The 27,045-nt window shown below is 41.3% G+C and overlaps 1 protein-coding gene across 11 annotated transcripts in view; it reads left to right on the top strand.

The window, feature by feature from the left end:
- foxp1b (forkhead box P1b) overlaps positions 1 to 27,045 on the top strand; it is a 474,222-nt gene that overhangs the window by 142,704 nt on the left and 304,473 nt on the right. For 3 of the 11 annotated variants that reach the window (XM_055647667.1, XM_055647673.1, XM_055647674.1), the window contains exon 3: positions 5,031 to 5,087. The exons of the other annotated variants lie outside the window; for them this stretch is intronic. The gene's annotated coding sequence lies outside the window, so the exon portion shown is untranslated. The remainder of the gene's footprint in view (positions 1 to 5,030; positions 5,088 to 27,045) is intronic. 11 annotated transcript variants of the gene reach the window in all.

The following is a 27,045-nucleotide window of genomic DNA, read 5'->3' as shown; positions in this document are numbered from 1 at the left end:
ATTGTGAATTGTCCTTAGTGTGTATAGGGTAGCGTTAGTGTGCGGGGATCGCTGGATGGCGTGTACTCGGTGGGCCGATGGACCTGTTTCTGCGCTGTATCTCTAAACTAAAACTAAACTAAAGGACATTTAGCGGAGCCTGCCTTGCATCATCACTCTGTATCCATTGGGTAACACTGCATTGTTTGGATCAATAGAATGGAACCATTGCACACTCTGCTGCTCCTGATACAGCATTGAACTGTGTGCATTTAAGATGGTGAATGGTTGTTTTTTTTAAGAGTTGTTGAAGTTCCATTCACCCACACAAGTTAAGATTATGCCATTCATCTCCTGACTCAGGAGGTGAATCACTTTTAAAACAAAATATGCCGCAGGACCTTATGGTCCATATCAAACTGCTCCCGAACGGCAAAGGTATTTGTAAAGAGTCATCGAATGATACAGCGTGGAAACAGGCCCTTCGGCAAAACTTGCCCACACCGGCTAACATGTCCCAGCTACGCTAGTCCCACCTGCCTGTGTTTGGTCCATATCCCTCCAAATCTGTCGTGGGTCTAAAGCTGTGGGTCTGAAATTTTCTTTTTTCGAAAGTCATTCGTGAACCAGAATTTCTGTTGAACTTGAGACAATCTGTTGGCTTCACTGCTACATTTACTGAGGTTTTTTTTAAAAAAGTTCTAGATGAGTTTTAATTAATTGAATTTAATTTCTCTAGCTGAAAGGTGGAAAGCAAACTTATCACTCTGGATGAGTCATCTAAAATTCTGGCTGTAGTCCACTAACTCAGTCACAATGCTGTTGTATCCTTTTCATACTTGTTACTTAAGATGGCTAGTCTAGATAAGTTTCTCATGATGGCAATGCTGTTAGCCTTGTGAGGAGGAGGAGGTGGATAGACTCTGTGAAGTTGAAAATTATGATTTGCGAGCATTTGCCTTGTGTAAACATGATGTGCCACATAACAGCCCGGGCTTAAATATGTTTCTGATGTGTGTCGGCAGGAATTATAACTTTTATCTAAAAGGCTACAAATGGTTATGAATACAAATAAAAGCTTGTTTGATTTCCAAATGTTCACAGTTTAATTGAACTGAAAAGTAAATCCTGTTTCTCTCTCTACATGTGTTTTTACCTCAGTTTTCCAGAATCAACAATTTTTGGCTTTATTAATTCTGAATGGAAGTTCAATAGTTTTCAGTTATCCCTCATGTTTTTAAATTTGGTTTTGGAACACCCTCGACTTAAATTGCAAGAAAGGCTTTATTCTCAGTCTCAACAATAAAAACCTCTCAAACACAAAATATAGTCGGTTAAAATCTTAACAGTTATGGCTTCCGCAGTTTCCTTCTGTCTTTTGGACAGTACTAACATTTTAAATGTCAGAGGGAAGTAAATACATGGCTACCGTCCAAAACAAAAAGAGTAGGATAAATCTCCGGGTTTGAAGGCAGGATTATAGGAAAGGACTTTGTACAATTCCTGTGTCTTTCTCCCATTGGCATTCCCAAATATTGGGTACTGACCGATGTGGAAATAAATATTTGTAATTATGGATGTACATGTACTTTAAAATCTAAATAGTTTCAGAGAGGCAAATTAAATATGCACATATTGTTCACATGATTGTATGAGTTTGGTGTGATTATTGGCAGGAACTCTGCACCCTCTGGTAATATTTTACCACCAAAAATATTTTTACCACCTGCAAACGGTTTTCAGGACAGACCATTTTTATTGTATCTGACATTATTCTTTTATGGGTATTAATGTTCATCTTTCACGATCCCTGGAGATATACACAGACATCCATTCAGATAATTGCTACTTGTACCCAGACAGTGCCCTGTTAGGGATCAGTATGTGAGTGGAATCCGTCTCTCAGGTGAATTATGGATGGGAATAGCCATTTGACTTATTTGAATGGAGCGGTCTGGAATGTCTTGAAAATACCTACCATCGTAACATTTTCTTGTTTTCCAAATTATTTCATGGTTTTCATTTCTGTTATTTTATGGTTTGTTTTGATGCCCCTTGTAAGTGCTAAGGTTGTCACATAGCCAGTGACAGCAACATGTAGCAGACAGCACAGTAGCGCAGCAATAGATTTGTTACCGTACAGCACCAGAGACCCGGAATAGATCCTGATTACAGGTGCTGTCTGTACGGAATTTGTACATTCTCTCCATGATCAACATGGGTTTTCCCCGAGAGCTCTGGTTTCTGCCAAAGACATACAGGTTTGTAGGTTAATTGGCTTAGTGTAAATGTAAAATGATAGTGTTTGTAGGGTAGTGCTAGTTTACGTGGATTGCTGGTCGGTGTGGACTCAGTGGGCCGATGTTTCCTCGCTGTATCTCTAAACTAAACTAAACTAAACTAAACTGTTGTGAAAAAGCTTCCACTGCCACAAGAACAGCATGGAATAGTGCAACACTGCAATAGCCTCTTCACCTTACGGTGCCAACTATTGTTGAAGTGTGTACAGGTTTGTAGGATAATTGGGTTGGTAAAATTGTAAATTGTGCGTACAGAATACTGTTAGTGTGCGGGTTTCATGGGTCAAAGGGCGTTTTCCATGCTGTATCTCTAAACTAAACTAAAAACTAATTTATCGATTCCAATTATCTTTTGGCTACCTTTAAATCCTCCATGGAACCATCTCATCCACAACTCTACAAATTCCGTCCAATTCCACTTTCTGATCGCGGCCTTGTACTGCTTCCTAACGTGCCAAGCTTTCGAGTTTAAAATTCTGACCCATATCTTCATGTCTTGCTATGGCCATCTCCAACAGCCCCTTGTCAGTTAAGGAGGAAAATCACTGTCTGGGTCAGATGCTTTAAGTTACTGAAGTGGCACTTTAAATCGCTGAAGTGGCACTTGAAAGAATGGACTTGGAGACAAGGCCAGGATTCACCTGCTGCTGGATCTCTTTATGTACTGTTTTTGGCACTGGTCTGTTACCTTCTCTCGACGTACAGAATTAGATGCAATATATCATGCCATGGACTAACCAATGCATCACCCACTCAGTGATAGACTCCATTTAATGCTTTAATACATTTGTTCATATTACTACAAAAAGGCAATGTAGAGACATGGATGAACGCAGAACATCATATTGAAAAAGCTTATTTTTAAATATTTTTAAATATTTTAATTTTCTTATTTAACTGCATGAGACTCAAGTAGTAAAGCTTTGTGCTTAATAATTTAGTTTAGTTTAGAGATACAGCACGGAAACAGGCCCTTCAGCCCAGCGATCCTCGTACACTAACACTACGCTCCAATTTACAATCTTTACCAAAGCCAATTAACTTACAAACCAGTACGTCTTTGGAGTGTGGGAGGAAACCGGAGTACCCGGAGAAAACACAGGCTGTCACGGGGAGAACGTACAAACTCTGTACAGACAGCACCCTCAGGATCGAACCTCTGGTGCTGTAAGGCAGCAATTCTACCGCTGTACCACCATGCCACCCCTAATACTTAATAATACTCTTAATAATTACTTATTAGTTATTAATAACACCCCAATAATACTTTTATGTTAGGAAGTCATGCATTGTAAAACTTTTCAACGTAAAGCTACTGGGTGAAAAATAGGAGAAACAATTAGTTCTACACCATTTTTTCCAGACTTGCTTTGAAAAGGTATTTTATGCATAACTAGTAGAATGGCATCTAATGACATCTTGTAAATGTGTTTCAGAGGATTTCCCAGTATTTGTTTTGTACAAGTACATCTCAGGTAATCATTTACCTGGGAACCAGGGAATTCAAAATGGCAAGGAAATGAATAGCACAGTGTAAGCATAATGTGATATTTTTATAAACATTATGATACGAGCAGGAAATACAAGAGAGGAGTTACAAGAGTGGAAGCAACTTTAATTAAGACACAAGCGATTAAAAAAATTAATTCCTAGGCCAACATGTATTGCACATCTGTAACCACCCTAGTGAGCCACTATTTCCTTCGCTCCATAGATGCTGCCGCACCCGCTGAGTTTCTCCAGCACTTTTGTCTACCTAGTGAGCCATTGGTGGTAGTGAGCCATTGCAGTCTTCTCATGAAGACACTCCCTTGCGTACTGCTGAGGCAAGCGGCACTGGGTTGGGCCCAGTGATGATGAAGGTTTAGTAATATGTTTAAAATTTAGAATGGTGCATGACTTGGAGGTGAACATGCAGATGGTGGTTTTCCCTTGCACTTGCTGTCCTTGGCTTTCTTGGTGGTAAAGGTCACACTCTTAAGAGTAGGAAGGCTGATGATGATTTGCAATGAAGATAGACACAAAATGCCGGAGTAATTCAGCGGGAAAGGCAGCAACACTGTTTCGGGTGGAGACCCTTCATCAGACCCTTCTTCAGTCTGATGAAGGGTCTCAACACCGAACGTCGCCTATTCCTTTTCTCCAGAGATGCTGCCTGAGTCGTTGAGTTACTCCAGCTTTTTGCATCTATTGCTTGGAGTAGCCTGGTGAGTAAATGCAATGCATTTTGTAGATGGTACACATTGTGTTGATAGTGTAGGAAATTAACATGATTGCGAAAACAAGTGGCTGATCTGCACTCATGAGCTTCTTGAAAGTTGTTGTTTTAGCTCTTATCCAGGCAAGTGGAGATTATTTCACCATGCTTCAGACCTTTGCCTTGTAGATGGTGAAAAAGATAGAGGGAATCAGGAAGTATTCAAGAGGTAATGGGTGATCTGATTTTGGCTTCAGTTACGTCATGGCCTGATCCTGTGACCCCTGATTCCACTCAAGTTCAAAAATCAATTCAGCATTGCTTATATTGAATGATAGAGAATGTAAAAGATACAGAGGGAAAAAATTATTCATCTCCGTTTAGACAGATGACCATTTATAGTGAAAATACTTTCCCTCTTTCTAGGTTCCCCATGAGGTGGACATCCTAACAATATCTATTTCCTTCAGCATCTTGGAACTTTGAATTAGATCATATTTTATTTTATTAAACGCCAAAGAGTTGGGCTCAATCTGTTTAATTATTCCTCATAGGACACTCCCTTCATCCCGGGAATCAAAGAAGTGAAACTTCTCCGAGCTGGCTCCAATGCAAGTATATCCTTCCTTATATACGAATATCAAAACTTTACACAGAAGTCCAGATTTGTTTTACTTAAGCCTTGTATTATAACAGCAAGCCATCCGTAGTTTTGTGCTCCATTCTTTTGCAATAAATACTAACATTCCATTTGCCTTCCTCACGATTTGCTGTGCCTACACGTTAACTTCCTGTGTTTTATGTATGAGTAAACTCTCTGTAAACTGGCTTTCTGTCATGAACAATGTTTCTACCAACCATATTTCCCCACATTATACTTCATCTAACACATGCTTGCCAACAGTCACTTCTTTTACTCTCTCTCATATTTTCCGATGTGTGTTAGAGAAAAGTTTAAAAAAATCCCAAGTCCTCTTGCTCTCAAACTCACACTCCAGCTCAAAGACTCTTAAAGTTGGTCAACATCAAGACATTTAATGCAGATGTGGCAATTTAGGACAGTCTTCACTGACGCCTAATCTCCAGCTTTTAGCTGTTAATATATTAATATGAAGGGTTACTTGCCGACGAATCTGCTAAAAACAGATTTGCACACAGATAATCACTTGTCATTTCTACTTGTTCAATATTTATACTGGTCAAATTGCTGAAATCAAATACTTTGAAGACAGATTTTCACCTCAATCAAGTGCAAAAGTTGCTTGAATTATGTTAAGGTTTTGACTGTTTGATCAAATCAAACTCCTAATATAAAACTCCCAACTATACTTTAAAAATAGTTAATACAGTGAATTAATATAAATGTTGATTTTATCTTTAATGGATTATTCTGATAACCACGAGTCATGCAAGGGGGTCCATTTCACCATTTCAGCCCTCCAGCAGATTAAAATAAAGTGACTCAGTCAGTATCTAACAGCCTTATCAATGGCACTTCACTCTTCATAGTGCTGCCTGTGGAGATTTTTGCAGGAAGGATCATTTCTAAACCTAAATTCTATACCGCTTTCTTACATTTAAATCTGTGGTCACCTTTCCTGAAATCAAAATAAATAACCCGAACAAATTAATTCACAGGCTCATTTGCAAAACAAACTTATTATTGTTTGATGTTGTCACACCACTGTTGACCATGTCCAATGACATTTTCTTAGCTGCAGCTTTAAATTTGATTTCCAAAAGTCCCCAGGTCACATCCTATGAGACATTCAGTAGTAATGCCCTCTGATAGTTCCTTTCTTTCTCGACATACACAATGGATTTTAAAATTGGTTTCCCTGTTCTAAGGCAGGTCAGCGTTGGTATTCCCGGGACATGTTAGCTCATTAGATTTCATTCCACCTCTAAGCAGATTTCTACACTTGTTGACTCACTCACATATCACTTTTGTTTCTAAATAAAGGCATAAAACAATTCTGCGCTTCTTTAGTATAAGCTGGCAAATGTTCAACTCGGGAGGCCTTGAGGTTGTCAGTGTTTGCAGTTGATCCCAAGACAGAAAACATTTAGAACTAGTAATTTTAACATGTTGGATTCAGAAAAGCTATTGTTCAGATTTATTTAAAATGCAGATCTTTAATTAAAATCTTCTCACTTATTTACGTTAACAATATAGCAGATCTGAAAATGTTTATTGAATAATACTATAGATATTCATCAAATAATTTAGATAATCTTTTTGATTTTACACTTATCTTATGATCTAAAAATCATAAGTATGAAATTTGATCTATATTTTGGCCGTGTGAATTAAATGCATTGAGGTTTTAGCTTTCAGTTTTAGTTTCAGAGATACAGCATGGAAACAGGCCATTCGGCCCACTGAGTTTGTGCTGACCAGCGATCCCCATTCACTAGTTCTATCTTACAGATCAGGGCCAATTTACAGAAGCCAATGATTGTACAAACCTGCACATCTTTGGTGTGTGGGAGGAAACTGGAGCACCCAGAGAAAACCCATGTAGTCACAGGGCGAATGTACAAACATTGTGCAGACAGCACCCATAGTTAGGCTCAAACACGTGCAGTCCATTTCTTCTTCATATCTGTGATCTTATCATTGTAATTTACTTGGTCATTGTTATTTGTCGTTAGTGAGTAGGGCCCGGATGAGAAAGTGGAATAACATACCTGTAGAACTAGTGTGAATGGGTGATCAATTTTCAGTGTGGTCACAGAGGGCCGAAGAGCCTGTTTCCATTCTGTACGTCTGAGCTATACCCAGTGGCAGTGAAATCTAACCATGACTCTTTGATGATAACATGATGTCAGCCTGCCAAACCCTTTAACCCCCCTTCCCATTCCCACACTGATCTTTCCGTCTTGGCCAAACATAAAATGGAGGAACTGCACCTTATATTTTGCTTGGGCAGCTTACCCAGCGGTATGAATATTGATTTCTCAAACTTCAAGTAACCCTTGCTTCGCTCCTCTCTCCACCGTCGTACTAGTTTCACTGTTGTCCTGCTGAGTTTCAGTGTTTGTAACACTCGATATCACCTTCCCTACAGCCAACAATGGACCATTGTGGGCTCCACCTTTCCTTGACAATCGTTGCTGGCTTTAATCTGTCTTTTTGCATATCTTTCATTCATTTGTTCTATGTACCTTTTCATCTCTCTCGGTTCCCTTTCCCTTAACTCTCGAGTCTGAAGAAAGGTCTCGACCCGAAATGTCACCTATTCCTTTTCTACAGAGATGCTGCCTGACCCGCTGAGTTACTCCAGCTTTTTGTGTCTTATCTTCCATTTAGATCTTCAGTGTTATGGCAAGCCGAATTATTGGTCGACATAACATGGAGTACAAAGCATTTAGTTTTAGTTTGGCCTGGTAGCTCTGAATGTGCTTCCTCTTAGCTGCTGGGCAACCAGGCTTGTGGGACATTTTAAAAATAAATTCCTATTTAGACCATTTGACCCAGACACAGCCTATAATTTGAAAATGCTTCATGTTGTTATACCAACCAATTAGAATATCAGGCAGGATTCTGTGCTAAATGTACACATGGGAACACACAATTTCTCTAACTTTTACACAAAGCTTTTAAAGCTGCTGCTTTTTTTGTTGTTACAAATGCATTGATACAGGCTAAAGGATCCTGCCTGTTAGAAGCATTTTTCCTCGGGCAGTTTGTCATAAACATATCACATTTTTACATCAAAGATAAATTTCACTAATATGTAGTTTTCCCACCAATACCTCTGACCTTTAGATTCTACCCATAAATTTTATGTATGCCAGGAATTTGGAAGCAGAGTACAGAGGTTTTTCTGTGTCAGAGCATGAACCGAACACTCCTGCTAAACTGGTAGTCCGCTCATTATATTTAGTGCTCTTGAAAAACACCCAGCCAAAACATTCACTGGTACGTACCCTCGTGCACTTTAAGGAGAAAAGGCATCCAGCTGTGCCAGGAATCTGGTGCGAACACAGTCAAGCTGGGATGGGCGCAGAGAAGATTTACGGGGATGTTGCCAGGACTCGAAAACCTGAGCTGCAGGGAGAGGTTGAGCAGGCTGGGACTCTATTCCTTGGAGCGCAGGGGGATGAGGGGTGATCTTATAGAGGTGTACAAAATCATGAGAGGAATAAATCGGGTTGACGCACAGAGTCTCTTGCCCATTGCAGGGGAATCAAGAACCGGAGGACTTGGGTTTAAGGTAAGGGGGGAAAGATTTAATAGGAAAGTGAGGAGTAAAGGTGGGTGTATGGAACGGGCTGCTAATTGAGATAGTTTAGGCAGACACTATCGCAACCTTTAAGAAACATTTGAACGAGTACATGGATGGGACAGGTTTAGAGGGATATGGGTCAAATGCAGGGAGATGGGACTAGTGGAGGTGGGACATATTGTTCGCTGCGGGCAAGTTCGGCCGAAGGGCCTGTTTTCATAGTGTATCACTTTATGACTATGAAACCGCACTTCCTGTTGCTGCATGCTGCTGTTAATCTTCTCTTCTGCTCCAGAAGTATCACACTGCCTGGTATGGTGAGGCTGCCTGGGAGATCGTTATATCATATAAGACCATCAGACATAGGAGTGGAATTAGACCATTCAGCCCATCGAGTCTGCTCTGCCATTTGATATTTGGCATGATACTTTTCCCCTTCAATCCTATTCACCAGCCTTTCCCCCTGTAATGTTCGGCACCTTTTCCTATCAAGAACCTATCCATCTCTGCTCTAAAAATACCTAATATTGGCCTCCACAGCTACCTGTGGCAATGAATTCCACAGATTCTGGCAAAGAAGTTCCTCCTTATTTTCATTCTAAAGGTGTGTTGTGAGATCTTATAATGGCCAGGCAAGAGCATAATTTTTGATCGGAAAGGTTTGGTGGGATATGGGCCAAACTCATGCAGGAGGGACCAGCATAGATGGGGCATCTTGCTTGGAATAGGGTCTTTTTCCATTATGTATGACAATGACTGTAAGGGCAAGTGTTATGGGTTCTCAGTACTGGGATAAGGAGGTAAAGGGCTGTATGCTGGTCAACACTGTGTGGGTGGGCAGTAACTGTCACGGCCCAGTCATGGCCACACTCATTATCCCTTGTATGATGTGTGCCCATGAACAAGGGCTGCCAGTGCCCAGCAATGTCCTCGCTCAACGTGCTGGTTTGGAAAGCAGCCCCGAGCCCTGCATCTCAGCTGTGAGCTGCCACACCACTTGTTTCTGTCGGCTAGAACCAGCCCTCACAAGCAGCCTCTTCGCACTGAGCTACAGGGTGATTCATTGCTGAATTTGGATTCACACCAGGTTCCTGACACATCACTGAGGGTTCCTGGTGAAACGGTTGGACAGGAGTTTAGAGATACAGTGCGGAAACCGGGCCTGCGCCGACCAGCGATCCCCACACACTAGTTCTATGCAACATACTACGGACAATTTACATAAGCCAAGTAACCTACAAACCTGTATGTCTTTGGAGTTTGTGCTGGTTTCCCAGCACAGCAGCACTGTCAGTAACACTCTCTACATGAGGCTACAATGACCCCCTTTTGCACTGACTCCATTATCCTCATTCCTGAGATTGTATTCTGCATATACCAAACTGCAATGTATTTAATGTTGGGAACATTTATATCTTTTCAATTTCATTTTGAGAGAATTGGTGAAAAGAAAATATCTTCATGTATTCGTGGGGGAAAAAAATGATCCTTCCTGACCAGTCTGTCATGATGGCTGTATTAGTTATTTAATTTAGTTTTGGCAAAAGATATAATTACATTTGAACGAGCACATACTTACATGATTAGAAGCTTGTTCTGGTGGCATTAACACGTTCCTTATTTCTTTAAAGTTAAATATGTATGGCCAAAAATGCAGAAAGAAGTTCACATTTTCTTATTTGTGAAACATTAGTTCAGTGCAAAACCTGCTTTCATAAAATATTTTGGGGATATAAATGTAAAAATTAAAAAAATAGAGATATTACGTTCATGGGAAAAACTGTGACACATTTCAGTCTCTGATGTGTATGTCAGTCAGTATGCACAGCCTTGGGAGAACAAGCCTTTGTTTGTTTATTCTTGCTTGTGGCAAAATGGGTTGTCATTTTTATGAAGTACAAAAATGTCTTCTTGCAATGCAGCAAAACAAGCCCAATTATTTCATCATTATAGGAACACGTAACGAGAATCAATTGTCAACCTGCTGGGAGTACTTTTTTTCTAATCATGACGTTAAAGGTATATTTAAGAATATGTGTGTACTGCACATAACTCTGTGGGAAGTAGTTTAATACCATGGTCATTTTCAGCCAGAACAGAGATCTGCAATACATACTATCCCAAGCCACCTACGGAGTTGCTCAGTGATGACCAGTTTGCGGCTTTCCGCATTCCTGTTCATTTTGATCCACAAAATATGCCGTCTAGTGGCCAGGGTGAGAATTGAAGGACGTGCAAACCTCAATTCTATCCATTAGCAGTTTTGTGGGGAAGCAATTTTCTGCACTGCTTCCTATCACATTCTGTTGTGACTATAGATACTGCATTGAAGACTCCTTTTGGGTGCAGCATTGATGTACTGTGCGGATATTTGGGCGTGCTTCAACCAAAGATTCCCATGACATGTTCATACAAAGATGAAATAATTGGAGAAGACACAAAGACACAGTCCGAAGCAGAGGTCCCGACCAAATCGTCACCTATCCATGTTCTCCAGGGATGAGTTATTCCAACACTTTGTGTCTTCCTTTGTAAACCAGCAAACGCAGTTCCTTGATTCTACGTGAAATAATTTGACTTGCATTGCTGCATAACAAAAAGAAAATAATGTTCTTCATAAAATTTACAGTCCTTTTGCCACAAGCAATAGTAAACAATTCTTGCATTCTTGCAACACTGGTGGTACAAAGCCTCCATTATAACTTGACTGAGGATTGGTGTCAGCACTCTATTCCACCCACTAGATGAAAATTCACACAACTGAAGGTGACACCGAATTAAATCAGGGGCCAACAATGGGTCAAACCATTTTCATTTCTAATCTCAAGTCTCTAAATTGACTCCAGTCTTTAAAATGAGACAAAAACCCAGTGTTTCAGGAATGAATTAATTGGGGCTGAACTTGCTATGCTGAGTTTCCAGCCCTTGCTCATTGCAGCATATCCTTCCATGAAGAATGGAGCACATAGTCAGGTTGCCAACATTGGGTGAGAGTTGGGAGTGAGAAATTGTGAGAGATTAAGCCAGAGGGAGTGTAGCGACCAAGCCCGAGGGAGCCCCGTGAATGAGGGGGAGGGGGGGGGGGGGGGGGGGGGGGGGGGGGGGGGGGGTAGGGGGGGGGGGAGGGGGGGGGGGGAGGGGGGTCCCTCCATTGGTATGGAGCTTTTGCATTTTTGAGCTTTAAATTGTGCAATCTGGTGCATACTGTAGCGAGTCTTTTAACTCACACTTGAATGCAATATTTATGCTTTAAATTGGATTAAAAGAATAGCAAGTTTCAACTTTGCATTAGTCATAGTCATACAGTATGGAAAAGGCCCTTCGATCCACATGTCCCATCTACACTAGTCCCACTTGACTGTGTTTGGCCCATATCCCTCTAAACCTGTCCTATCCATGTACCTGTCGAGTTGCTTCTTAAATGTTGAAATAGTCCCTGCCTCGCCTACCTCCTCCGGCAGTTCATTCCATACACCCACCACTCTTTAACTGAAAAAATTGCCCCTCAGATTCCTGTAAAATGTTCCTCCCTTTACCTTAAACCTATGCCCACTGGATCTTGCCCTCTGGGCAAGAGGCTCAGTGTGTCTGCCCAATCTATTCCTCTCGTGATCTTCTACATTTTTGAATTAGTTCTGATTTTGTATGGTAAATGACCCAGTGGCATTGGGGCTTTATATTTATTTGGCTAGGCTCCAACACAGACTGATCACGAGGGCATACTGCCATAGCAACAGTACAGCTGAAACTTGTCACCATATTTCTGTAAAAAATGGCTTCAATGGAAATATTATTATGCTACAGGTTAAAAGATTCTCAACCTGTGCATCGCTCTTGAAATTTGAGCAGCTCATGGTTGGCACCCTGGTACAACATTAGTCTTAACTCTGCAACTAAGATGTCCAGCCAATCTTCTGCTGGTTCAAAAAAAACACATTGTGGATTCCATGGCACCATTCTGACAGGAACACGAGTTGTTTTTTTGTGAGACCTACTTCCATTCCTCTCTAAGTAACATGCAGTTCGATTGATCGCTAAGCATTTGGCGTTGTGCAATTTTGGGTTCATTGACCACACAAAGTAACGAACTGTGTTCAAAATGTTTTGAGACGTTTATGAGAAAGATGATGAGGTGCTAAAGAAATTAATAATTTAAAGTACACTTCCACGGGGATAGTTCTTGTATTCGGCCTCAGAGAGGTAAATGCAACCAGGTTTTTGGCATTAAAGATGAAGAAAGCTTATAATCAGGGCAACTGCAGCTAATGTTGTGATTATTCTCCCCACTACACGTGAAAATGGTTTCATGGGAAGGTGGAAAAGCTTACTGGTGCTATATTTAAACAAACAATCACCGTACATGTAAATAAAACGGAGCTCTCAGCAATGTTGAACAAGTACTCAGAGAGCAAGGAATGGCTCAATTCTATCAGCCCGGGGCCTGGATATTGTGCACTGTTTCTTTGTGGAATTTCTGTTGCTGTTGCCAAATAGTCAGGAAATTTTGCCTTCTTTAGAATGGTAACTTAATCAACCTCAATTTAGCTGGAATGAACGATTTTGGAAACCTTGGAAAGGTCAGGCTACATTTTCCAATCTGTAAAAGATTGTTTCCAAAACTTGTTAATTTAAAATTGGATCAAAAATGAATGCGCCCTATTGTGGCTATAACGAACAGATGTTTATTTTAAGTCCTTACTCTGAAAGAAAAAAAATGCAAGTTACACCCAAGTAAAATATCCATGTTTGCTTTGCTGTATCAAATTTCGCTGTATTGGATTCTGGAACTGCAATTATTGTTGACCACATACTAGTCAACTGTCAAATTTGTAAATTTTGGATAAGTTGTACTTTGTAGCATCGAGTGAACAGATGCACCAAATCCATACAAAGCAGAATGTCATAATGATTAGCTGCAACAATGTACTTGCAACAAATCTGCACGGTCCTAAATGCAACAGGAATGTTGAGATTCAATTATTTATGAGATAATAATAATAATAATAATATTTATTTATATAGCACTTTTCAACAAAACCAGTAATTGAACCAAAGTGCTTTACAGAGATTGATTAAATTAATTGATAATTGAGTCCTTCTCCCAGTAATGTCTGGGTGGATCAATGTAAATAACGTAAACCATTATTTTCAAACAGGTAAAAATGATTGTGCGTTCATGGTTGAGAATTTTAGATAGGGTTGAGTTGAGTTTAGTGTAGTTTATTGTCACGTTTACCGAGGTACAGTGAAAAGCTTTTGTTGCGTGCCAACCAGTCAGCAGAAAGTCAAGCAACCCTTGCTTTCCCTCTCTCCTCCCCTCCCCATCCTATTACTCCGACTAGTTTTACTGTCCTCCTGATTAAATGTTACTGATTGTATGCCTCAATGTCACCTTCCCATCAGCTAACAATGATCCATTCTAAGGTACACAAAATTGCTGGAGAAACTCAGCGGGTGCAGATTTTGTGTACCTTCGATTTTCCAGCACCTGCAGTTCCTTCTTGAAAACAATGATCCATTCCACATTTTCCTTGATCTTTGTCCCCTTTGATCTTTCGTTTTGACACCTGACATCTCTATGCCTCCCTCTCCCCTGACTCTCAAGGGTCTCGACCCGGAATGTCACCCATTTCCTCTATCCAGAGATGCTGCCTGTCCTGCTGAGTTGCTCCAAAGTTTTGTGACTATCTTCGGCAGAAAGACAATACATGATTACAATCGTGTCATCCACAGTGTACAGATACATAATGATAAAGGGAATAACATGAATAATGTTTAGAGCAAGATAAAGCCAGTAAAGTCCGATCAAAAATAGTCTGAGGACTCCAATGAGGTAGATAGTAGTTCAGGATTGCTCTCAAGTTGTGAGTAGGTTGGTTCAATTGCTTGATAACAGCTGGGACGAGTCTAAAGTCCATAATCCCAGGGGAGGGTTATCTCCTGCTTCCCTCACTGACCTGTACTTGACCCGCAGGTCGGCAGAGTTACCTGGTGACTTTAATAAATCACTGAAGACTGTGGGGGAACTCCAGTGTGTTTTCAGATATGCCACACTTAATGAAAATAGAACTTTGGTGGTAGGATCTAATTTGATTTACACCTTGTTAAAACGGCTATGACTAGTTTTCAGAATCCAGTCCTTAATAATAAAAAAATAAGGATTTAGCATTGAACAAAAAGTACCATTGTAACTAGATACAATTTTATTCTCACTCTCAATCCACATTATAGGTGGCCCTAACTGTGCACCAAATGCACATTATCAGACCACATTTAACATTTTCATTCTCCTGATGGCATTCAGTTAATGATTGAGATTTATATGCTGCAAATCGGTGTCAAAAAGTATGGTTAAAAGTGAAAGGGATAAAATAGTGCATTGCTTATCTTCAACGTGAACCAGAGGTATTGGTCACTACGAGAGGGACTGCCATTGTGATTCTCATTGCCAACTGTGTATTTATATTGGTGCTGACTTTCCTCTTGGCTATGACGCCCAACTGTTCATCAGCCAACTCCCCGCTTTCACAAATCGGAGTGTGTTTTCTTTATTCCACTGCTAGAGTTGGAGACCCACAAAGAAAATTCTTATGTAAAGTACTACAAGACAAACCAATAGGAAATAGTCATAGAGTGATATGGCGTTGAAACATGCCCTTCAGCCCAACTTGCCCACACCGGCCAACATGTCCCAGCCACACTAGTCCCACCTGCCTGCGTTTGGTCCATATCCCTCCAAACTTGTCCTATCCATAATACCAATAACTGGCCTTTTTTGTGGATCCATGGGGTTTAAACTTGCTATCTTCCACAACTGACCAAAGATTCACAATGCAGGATTATGTAGCATCTATGGAATCTGTTGCAGGTAGATCGTACCATAATTAAGTTTAGAGATACAGCATGGAAACAGGCTGAGTTTATGCAGACCAGCGATCAGTAATACACTAACACCATTCTACACACTAGGAACAATTTGCAGAAGCCAATTAACCTACACACCTGTACGTCTTTAGAGTGTGGGAGGAAACCGGAGCACCCAAAGAAAACCCATATGGTCACAGAGAGAACGTACAACCTCTGCACAGACAGCACCCATTGTCAGGGTCGAACCTGGGTCACTAGCACTGTAAGGTAGCTGCCCGCACTGTTGCATGCCTGCATGCCTCAGCAGCAAGCTCACACTTTCTGGAGGCCAACACTACTTAATGCATTCTTTAAACCCAGACCACAGCATGGGAAGGTGAGGTACATTGTATCTGCACTTCGTAGCATATTCCTTTGAGGAGATTTTTACTGAAGAGCAGACCTCTTACATAGAATTGTGAAACAGCATGCATGAATGTGGGAAGCATTAATTAGGAATTAAGTTTGCAATTATTGGACTCGTATTGCTTGGGAATAAGTTGGAAACAATGTGCTATAATTTGGAGTCATAGAATCATAAATGTATCCAGCATGGAAACAGGCCTAACTCATCCTTGCTGACCTCATTGGAGACCCTCGGACTATCCTTGATCGGACTTTACTGGCTTTACCTTGCACTAAATGTTATTCCCTTATCATGTATCTGTACACCGTGGATAACTTGATTGCAATCATGTATTGTCTTTTCACTGGCCAGTTAGCATACAGTAAAAGCTTTTTGCTGTACCTCGGTACACATGATAATAAACTAAACAGATAACTGATAAGATGCGACATCAAAGCTAGCCCGCATTTGGCCCATATCCCTATATCATTTCTATGCGTGTGTAATAGACTTTTATCATTGTGCACGGTTAAAGTATGTTTTAGTGCAAATCTAATGTTGTCATATGTGAAGTCTTTGGAGGCCAAGTTATTCATTGGGTTCATGAATGTCAAGGGCACATATTGCTGAATTATTAAGTATATATTAAACTTGATTTATTATTATTGACCATCTATATATGTGTTTAGTAAATTATTTTTATGATTTTATATTGTATGTAAATAATTAATTGAGCAAATAATATACACAGGCAGCTTTTGTTGCAGGTTTGTTACTTTTGTGTGTAAAGCAGTTAAATATAACTTGAGTGATGTATGTATCTTTAAGAACTCTTTGATTTGACTTTTGATTCATGGTGGTTTCAGTCAATGCTGCGAGGTTAAAGGTATTGGAATCGGTAACTGTTATTTGGCTGGAGCTTTAATCCCTTTGCTTGCCTTACTGAACAGCAAAGCAGGGAAGAGTCAATGTACATTGCAGCAGCCAGCATGAAAACATAGTTGTGGGTTCTGTTTCTCATTGGTAAATAGGTTCTGCTGTGTAGCATCCTGAAGCCTTGCGCTGGCCTTTCTGTACACCTGCAGAGGTTTATTTTAATTTAGAGACCCAGTTTGGATAAAAAAGACCCATTGGCCCAATCAGTCCACACTGACCATTGATCATCCTGTACACTAGTTCTATGTTATCCCATGTTTGTATCCTACACACTAGGGGCCAAATGACCTCTAAACCTGCACATCTTTGGAATGTGGGGAGAATCCGGAGCACCCGGAGAAAATTCGCTCAGTCACAGGGAGAACATATTAACTCCGCACAGACAGCACGTGTAGTCAGGATCGAACCCGGGTCTCTGGCGCTGTAAAGCTCCAACTCTATTGCTGCACCTTTGTGCCGCTCTGGCCCGCCCAACCCCCCTCTATAGCTAGACCCCACAAGGCCTGTCAACATTCGCGTAAATCTTCTCTGCACTCTTTTCAGCTGAATGATATTCTCCCTATCCCTATAGCTGGGTGACCAAAACTGAACAGAGTACACCAAATGTGACCTCACCAACGTCATCGACAACTGTGGCATAACGTCCCGACGTCGGTGTCAGGATCGAACCCAGGTCTCTGGCGCTGAAGCAGCAGCTCTACCGCTGCGACACCGTGGGTATTCCCTACACATTTACTCGTGCCTCCACCAGCAGGCGTCAATGCGACCAGCGCCGCAGATGTGAACATCAAAATGTTGGATCGAAAAAATTGAAAGCTTTGAATCTTAAATTTTCCTCTGCCCATTTAAAAGAAAAAAAACAGCGCTTGGCTCCTTTGCTCTTCATTCCATGAACGGCAGGCCATATGTGAACTTCATTCACAGATCCTACAGGCTAGCCTACGCCTAGTTTGTGAACTGACTACGTGTTGCTTAGGAGAACAGCCTGAGGATATTGTCCCTGCCTCTGTCACAAACAAACGTGCCTCAATTTGGTAGAGTTGACACAGGTAACAGGTCAAAGGCACAATCCAGTTGGTGGCGCTGCTAGGTAGTGTTTCAACACAGTAGATCACCGTAATGTTGCCATTTTGAATTATGCTTTTAGATTTGAGATAGTGAAGTAATATCTCATTTGCCTAGCTAGATGTTTCACTCAAGTAATTATTTACAAGCTTGACAGAACAGGCTACAACAAAGGCACTTTTTATGTAGGAAGGAACAGGTTGGTCACCTTAGCTTGGATCAGTAAACTCAGTGTGTAGGAAGGAACTACAGATGCTGGTTTAAACCGAAGGTAGACACAAAATGCTGGAGCAACTCAGCGGGACAGGCTGAGAGAAGGAATGGGGTGACGTTTCGTGTCGAGACCCTTCTTCAGACAGAAGGCACTTTTTAGTTTTGTCGCCACTCTCTCAACAAGATTGCAGAAATCTTCACACGTTTTAAATATACAAACTAAATCATTATATCATATAATTATTGTATGGCATAACAATTGTCTGTTACCAAACTGGCAAAAAGGACTGCTCATGTTAAAGTCTCACCTATCCATATTCGCCAGGGGTGCTGCCTGACCTGCTGAGTTACTCCAGCACTTTGTGCCTATCTTTCCTCGTGCTAAAGTATACCAGCATTAAACTTAGCCTAGAATCCAGAAATGAGCATCAATACTGTAAATGTATTATTGAGAACTCGCTATTTATTTTAAACATTGTTTAAGGGCACTTAAAAGGTTTATTCATGCATTTAATCTGTTAAAATCCATTTTATCAGTGTAAAGTAAGATTAAATAATTGAGCTTTTCCACTGCGTTTGTCAGCAATGACCAATGGAAAATTACACAGAAATACGCTGTATCAAAGATTTCTAATAGCTCCCTTTAGCTTAATTGGAAAATGAATTGCCAATTGTTTCATTTAACCCCATTGTTCCTATTGAGGCTGTGCTGAGTTTACTGAAGATAGGCACAAAACGCTGGAGTAACTCAGCGGGGATAGGATACAAGGAATGGATGACGTTTCGGGTCAAGACCTTTCTCAACCTGAAACGTCACCCATTCCTTCTATCCAGAGATGCTGCCTGTCCTGCTGAGTTACTCCGGCGTTTTGTGTCTATCTTTGGTGTAAGCCAGCATCTGTACTTTCTTCCTGTACACTGGGTTTCTGATCCAAGTTAAGGTGACAGTTGAAATGATACAATCGGCCAAAGTACATCGGGTTAGGAAGATCAAGAGTCAAAAGTGTTTAATTGTCATATGCACAGGGAATGAAAAGATGAAATTTATACTAAAATAACAGGCAAGACAAAAAATACAAATATATGATAATCAATAACACAATAGCATGTCAGCAATACCAAGTATCAAGACCAGAATAGTGCAAACCAAACTATGTAATTCAACCTATACAAAGTCTATTGCTGCTGAGGTAGGGTTGTGTTTAAGTTTGTCATTGTGGTTCGAAACTGAGAAGCCGTTCTTCGACTTTACTTTAGAGATACAGCGTGGAAACAGGCACTCTGGCCCACAGAGTCCACCCCGTACACTAGCACTTTCCCACACACGAGGGACAATTTACAATTTACAGAAGTCAATTAAGTTACAAACCTGCATGCCTTTGGAGTGTGGGAGGAAACCGGAGCACCCGGAGAAAACCCACGTGGGCACAGAGAGAATGTACAAACTCTGTACAGACAGCACAGAGTCAGGATCGAACCTGGGTCTCTGGTGCTGTAAGGCAGCAACTCTACCGTTGCCCCACCATGCTGCCCTGTCCTGAACCTGGCAATTACTTTTTTTTAATTTTATTTTTTTCAATTTTAAAATAGACTTTATTCAAGTAAGAAGTATATGCAATACAGGAACTGCTCAAAAAATTCATCCAACATTCCCAGAGGCTATCCAAACATTCAAACCCCCACCCTTGCCACTCATGTGGCCCACTAGCGTGGAATCCCTTCCCTTATTTTGAGGGGCGTCTCCACCAGACCCTGCCCCCCATGTCCAGCAGCGGAAGTGTCCTTAGACTGTGGTCACGGATATCAGGCTGCTGCACAGAGATGTGGTCTTTGATGGTACTTGCTGCCTTTTAGTGGCAGTGCTTCTCATAGATCCCTTTTGATGAAGGGAAGGTCAATATGATGGACCTGGCAGTGTCCACCACTTTCTGAAACCTCCTTCGTTCTTAGACACTCGGGTTACGGAACCAGGCCGTGATGCCACCAGTCAGTTTTCTCTCTACCGTACGTGTGAAGGTTTGAAAAAATATTCAGCGACTTGCCCAACCTCCTCAATCTTCTGTGGAAAGATTGTTGTGAGTGTGTGGAATTCTCTGCCTCGGAGGGCGGTGGAGGCTGGTTCTCTGGATGCTTTCAAGAGAGAGTTAGATAGAGCTCTTTGGGATAGAGAGTTATGAATTTGTGGAATTCCCTGCCACAGAGGGCAGTGGAGGCCAAGTCACGGGATGGATTTAAGAGAGAGTTAGGTAGAGCTCAGCCATGATCACAATGAATGGCGGTGCTGGCTCGAAGGGCCGAATGGCCTACTCCTGCACCTGTTGTCTATTGTCCATTGAAATTGAGGCATTGATGAGCCCTCTTTGTGGTGCAGGTTAAATTAGCACTCCTCCCCGCTGGTTATAATAGATGTTCTGTAAGAATGGCAGACAGAGATACAAGAGACTGCAGATGCTAGATTCTGCAGTAAAAATCAAACTGCTGGAGGAACTCAGCGGGGCAGGCAGCATCCGTGGAGGCAAAGGGATGTCGACATTTCAGACCAGAACTCTGTATCAGGATTGGACTATAACTTGACTTGAGATACTTGTCTGATTTACGAAGTCTGTACTTCTCATTGAAGAATGACCACTTTGTCAAGTACTGGGAGGCTCACAGCAATATTCCACTACACAGTCTTCCACTACAATAAAGGTTAATGTTTCGCTAAAAGGGAAAGGAAATAGAAAAAGGAAAAGGGCAAGTTGACAGGGAAAAATATGCAAGAAACGATTACATTTTGATGATATCATTAAATGCTGGACTGTGAAGTGTGTTTCAAACTTCCAAACAGTTCTGTTGAAATGTTTTAATTAATCATTTTAGTTTCACTGGCAGGCGGTGTGACACCATCTCAGTCTGCTTGCGCTGTATAATACATACACACGAGGCTGATTGTATAACTTTATATAGTTGTCCTGATTATTTAAAGATTCATGATTATGGATCTTGTGCAGAACCATCCTGTTGTACCCAGTTCATTGCCGAGAAAACAAAATCCTTGCAGAAATGTTCAGCAGGCTAAGATGTAAAGAATGGGGGTAAACATTCATCTGAAGTACTGGCCGGCCATCTTTCAAGGCGGACTAACAACCTGGTTTTGTCCCTGTCGTGTAGATGAAGGTTCAGCAGCCTGAATGAAGGAGGGGTCTCGACCTGAAACGTCACCTATTCCTTCCCTCCGGTGCTGCTGCCTGTCCCGCTGAATTACACCGGCATGTTGTGTCTATCTTTGGTGTAAACCTGCAGTTCCTTCCTCCACATGGAACAAAATGATTTTCCCCTTCCCTTCCGCCTGTCCCTGCCTCTTCCCACCCTTCTCCTTTCCCTTTCATCCTGCTCCCTCTCCACTCTTTCCTTCCTCCTTTCCTCACCTTGCCCTTTTCCCCCTCGACCTTTCCTCTTTTCCCACCATTTCCGCTGACCACTGTCCACCTTAGTACACTCCCCCATCAGAAAATAAGCACCTTCAGTCTGCATTGCAGACGGTTAAAGCTGTTCTCCCATGCAGTGATTCATAGCAGATCCATGACCCTGCTCACCTCTATATATAATGGGATAAGCACCCTTTTATTTAAGGACCAATTATCCCCAATGTCTTACTTTCAATGAAGGAATCGTGAAAATAAATTACCTAGTTTATTCTCATTTGTCTGGGAAATATATGAAAAGATTAAGGCAATGATCAGCGGTTGGAAAATTACCCAGATGGCCCTGAACGAAATACCCTACATATTGAACAGAGGTGAGATACCCATACATATAAAAGCTTGGTATAATGGCTGTCAAACCCATGGAAAAAAAAGTCTACCTAAGTAGCTCCCTGCCTTTGGTTAGATAAGGAACTGCTGCAGATGCTGGGGCTTAAGGCAGCAGGAAAACAGTGTATTTCCTTAACCCATACCCAATGGACTAGATAAAAGGAAACTGCAGTTGCATGTTAAACCAAGAAAATAGATAGACTTCACAGTTCAAAAGTAGAAATTAGCTGGAGTAACACAGCGGGACAGTCTGAAGAAGGGTCTCGACCCGAAATGTTACCCGTTCCTTCTCTCCAGAGATGCTGCCTGTCCTGCTGAGTTACTCCAGCTTTTTCTGTCTATTTTTAAGAAAAAATACCCTTACAGTAATCAGTCAAAGAAGGGTCCCGACCTTAATCATCACCTATCCGTTCTACAGAGATGCTGCCTGACCCGCTGAGTTACTCCAATACTTTGTGTCTTTTCTTTCTATGAAAATGTAGCATATGTACACTTCTGATTCAGCAATAGTCAAACAAGATGGTTGAGTGACGTGAATTATCCTCATATAACTGATCTCTGTTGTAGACACTTGGATACTGAAAGTTTCTTCACAGGCCGGTTCCTTAAGCACCCGATTCAACCCTAACTACGGGTGCTGTCTGTGAGGAGTTCTCCCTATGACCACATGGGTTTTCTCCGAATGCTTTGATGTTTTCCCACATTCCAAAGACGTGCAGATTTGTAGGTTAATTGGCACCTGGTAAATTGTCCCTAGCGTGTCGGATGGCAAAAGTGGGATAACATAGAACGTACATAGAAGTGTACGGTGAACCATGGTCGGCAAGGACTCAGTGGGCTGAAGGGCCTGTGTCCACACTGTATCTCTAAACTAAACTAAGCCCATTAACCACTGACAAACCTACACTTTGTATTGTATTTAAATTAGATCTGTCTGGCTTGATGTGTTGAGGTTTACTGCTTTACATGTAAGCAAGGGTGGAATAAAGAGGGATGTGCATGAATGGATTGATAGATAGTATTAAAATAAGATACAAAAATGCCTGAGAAACTCAGCGACTGAGGCAACATCTGAGGAGTGAAGGAATAGGTGACGTTCTGGGTCGAGACCCTTCTTCAGACTGAAACGTCGCCTATTCCTTCACTCTTAGGTGCTGCCTCGCCCACTGAGTTTCTCCAACATTTTTGTGTCTACCTTTGATTTTTTCCAGCATCTGCACTTCTTTCTTACACATTAAAATACGATAGGTTATTGTGATTATTCCTTCATAACGTTTCAGGAAATTTTTCTTCACCAAAAAAATAATTATTTGTAGCCTTGTTTTCACTGGAATCACTCCTGGTCATTCATGATTGCAACAAAAAGAAAGGGAGAAAATACAGCCTATAATTTGTACAGTTTGAACACCTTCAAGTAATGAGCTTTCAGAATGTTAATTGTCTGCTAATAACTGTATTATTTGCATAAGCTGAATGAAACAAAGCTTTGTCTGCTCAAATCTTTTCATTGTTGCCAGGCCTCTTGAGTTCTTGGCAAAACCACTTGCACATCAACTGATTAGGTAATAGGGCACCATCTAAGCAGCGACGTTCTACTTCCGACTCTTATTGTGCGAAATGTATTGATTGATATAAGAGCCCTCTAAGACATCGTAAACCTGAACAACATTGGCGATTCTCCACGCAGGCCTTTATTATCACAAGCTTAATTGATGGGCGGAGGGTGGGGACAGGAGTTAGAGAGAGAGAAAAATATAATATTCCCGTTACATTATGCTTTGTAACTGCCTATTGTTGAGAGCATGCCTATCCTGCATTTAAGGGATCTTGAATACAAGCTTGTTTCCACCTCTGTTATTTCCATTTTACAGAGGTGACAAAATGGTCAAGCAGCATTTTTTATCTGGAAGTAGAATGAACGAGGTTGAATTTGTTTCACAGATTCTTTGAAGCGGTGATACAATGTTTGTGTGCATCTTAGCAATTTTCTTTCAACCTGGTGCAAGTTGTCTTTTACTAAATCATCCTGCGGTAATGATGTCACAAATGAGTGCCATACTTTCTGGTGACAGCCACATCATTGACCACTGCAGTGTGACACGATACACGCTTGTGAAAATGGCAAGAAATGCCTGGAGCTCCAACAAAGATCATAAACATTTTAACTGTAGCACTCTATACTCTACTTACATTATATAACTTATGTGATAATATAAGATAGTAGGGCAATGTAACGTTAGTAAACCTAATTCCAGGGTTCAGATGACCTCCATATCTTCACTGTCATGGTTCATAATATCACCTGAACTCCTTGATTAAGTTAGAGTCTTGTAATGCACTGTAAAGTATCCATTATTCTTCAGGCCTGCTGTTTATCAGATTTCATACTGCTTTGCTGTTAAAGGATTTGAGAGTTGTCCAGATCCCCATCATCTTTCACTGTTGATCTACTTCCACATTTGAAGTGTTTTTACCGCCAGTTTAACCACTGGCACTTCGGCGATCGGCAAAGTTTTCCAACCGACATTTCGGAGGCGACATGCGGGCATGCTTGAAGGGCTTTGGTTTTGGAGAGATACAGCGCGGAAACTTCGGCCCACCGAATCCGTGCCGACCAGCATCCCGTACTATCCGACCCACTTATTTACAATTTTACGGGTTAACCAATTAACCTGCAAACCTGCGCGTCTTTGGAGTGTGGGAGGAAACCGGAGCAAACCCGCACGATCACAGGGAGATCATACAAACTCCGTACAGACAGCACCCGTAGCCTGGATCGAACCCGGGTCTCTTGCGCTGTGAGGCAGCAACTCTACCGCTGTGAGGCAGCAACTCTACCGCCGTGTCCTTTGCAATTAGACTTGCAAAATATTTTAGACGTAAAATACTTTAGATGTAAAATATTCATTTAGCCAACATGGAACAGGTTTTGAAATGTTTCAGTACGCATGCATGGTGTGTAATTGAGGGGATCAGTACCTTGCCTGAAAAAAAACAACTGCTTTTGATCAGGATGTCTGTTTGCTTGTTTTATTTGCATTTAAATGGAGCATTTGTTGTAAAACAATTGAGGCAAAGAAATGGTTCACTGCCTTTACTAATGTTGTAGATATAAAAAGTAGCATTGTATTCCTTGGTATGCATTTAACAAACCTACCCTTCTGCAAATATTTATTTTGGTAATGCTGACAATAGAATATTGTTTACTTTAAAAAAGAAGTATGTGGCTGTTGTTATTAGCTTTACTGAGAGTCTGAACAGGAGAGATAAGCAATTTCAATGCCACGTGCTATTAACCTGATAGTTGCTATTCTTTAATCTGTACTCCAAAGAGCCTGGTAGACTACCATTCATTAGAGCAGTATTGTCAGACAATAACCAGAGTTATATTGGAGGCAATGCACCAAGACACCGTGATGGCGCAGCAGTAAAGTTGCTGCCTTACAGCACGAGAGACCCGGGTTCGATCCTGACTATGGGTGCTGTCTGTGCGGAGTTTGTACGTTCTCCCCCTGACCAGCGTGGGTTTTCTCCGGGAGCTCCGGTTTCCTCCCATACTCCAACGACATACAGGTTTGCAGGTTAATTGGCTAGGTATGAATGTCAACTTGTCCCTCGTGTGTGTGTGGGACAGTGTTGAGTGAGCGGGAATTGTTGGTCGGCGGGGACTCGGTGGGCCGAAGGGCCTGTTCCCGTGTTGTATCTCCAAACTAAACTAAATGAACCTGTATTTTCTCCCAAATGAACCTGTACCTTTTAACTTGGAAGACCTATTCTTCATTAGAGTAGTATTGTCAGACAGAAACTAGAGTTATATCAGATACATACACCAAAGCACCTAATTTATATTAGGCAGAATTTGCAGACAATTTGCTTCTATGAAGTGGGAGCTTGTCTGTTTGCAAGTGTAGGAGAGGTATTTTTATGTATATTGTCAGCAATATCTTCTGCAGTATCAGCTGTAGATTTGTTGAAGGCTCTCTTGCATCTCAGCTTGAAGGATGTGGGTTCATGTCCAGTGCTGGAGATATGACTACAGTTAGTTAAGCTGATGCTTTAGTGAGGGCCTGTGCCCTTTGGGTGTACAAGTTCCACCAGGTGCATGTGAAAGATTCCACAGCATTGATTTAAAGAAGAGCATGGGCGTTCTCTTGTGCCTTGGCTAATACTCATCTCTTAGTCACCATCACCAAGAATGGATTTGTGTTCATTACCACTTTGCTCCTTGTGTGAACTCACTGTGGGCAGATTTGCTGCCATGTTTCCTGCATTACAAGTGTCTACATTTCAGGAATATATCCACAGCAGTAGATGCCTTGTCCCATCTTGAATTTGTGAAAGGCGCTATATAAATACACGTCTATATATGATCTTTATGGTGCTGCATTTTAATTACATTCTTAGTTGGACTAAGAAACAAAACAAGTAGTTAAATTAGAAACAAGGAACTGTAGTTGCTGGTTTACAAAAGAGACACAAAGTGCTGGCGTAACTCCGTGGGTCAGGCAGCATCTCGGAAGAACATGGATTTATTTTATTTCCAAAAATAAACTTTATTCAGAATAAAAAATATATACAAAACAAAAATTGTACAAAGTCTCTTCAGACATCTTAGCATGTAAACTTTCATTAGTGTCATAGTCAGTAGTGGTCGGAAACTATCTTTAAATGAAACACTCTGGCCCCTCGTGGCCTCCTGGGGTGACATCCGTTCTCTTGTTGAGGGGTGTCCTCTCAATATCCAGCAGTCGAAGGACCCTAAATGGTGGTCCTCCCCCACAGAGCCTTGGCCTTGGCTGCACCGAGCTTCAGTGAGTCCCTCTGCACACGCACGTTTAGTCTGAAATGAACAATCATCTCGCAGAGTCCAGACCCAAACTTCACTTACCATGTTCTCGAAGGATGCTGCCGAGCAACCAATTTCAGACAGACCGAAGACCGTCTTTCATCAAAGATCCTCATTTTTTTAATTTCCAAAAATAAACTTTATTCAGAATAATCTTCCAGCAGCACTTGATGTCCATCTCCAAACATCTCAGAAAATCAGAGTCCTCAGTTACAGAGCTGTTGAGGA

Source organism: Leucoraja erinacea, chromosome 16, assembly GCF_028641065.1.
Source record: "Leucoraja erinacea ecotype New England chromosome 16, Leri_hhj_1, whole genome shotgun sequence".
NCBI lineage: Eukaryota > Metazoa > Chordata > Chondrichthyes > Rajiformes > Rajidae > Leucoraja > Leucoraja erinaceus.
This window is presented reverse-complemented; position numbering and strand designations above follow the sequence as displayed.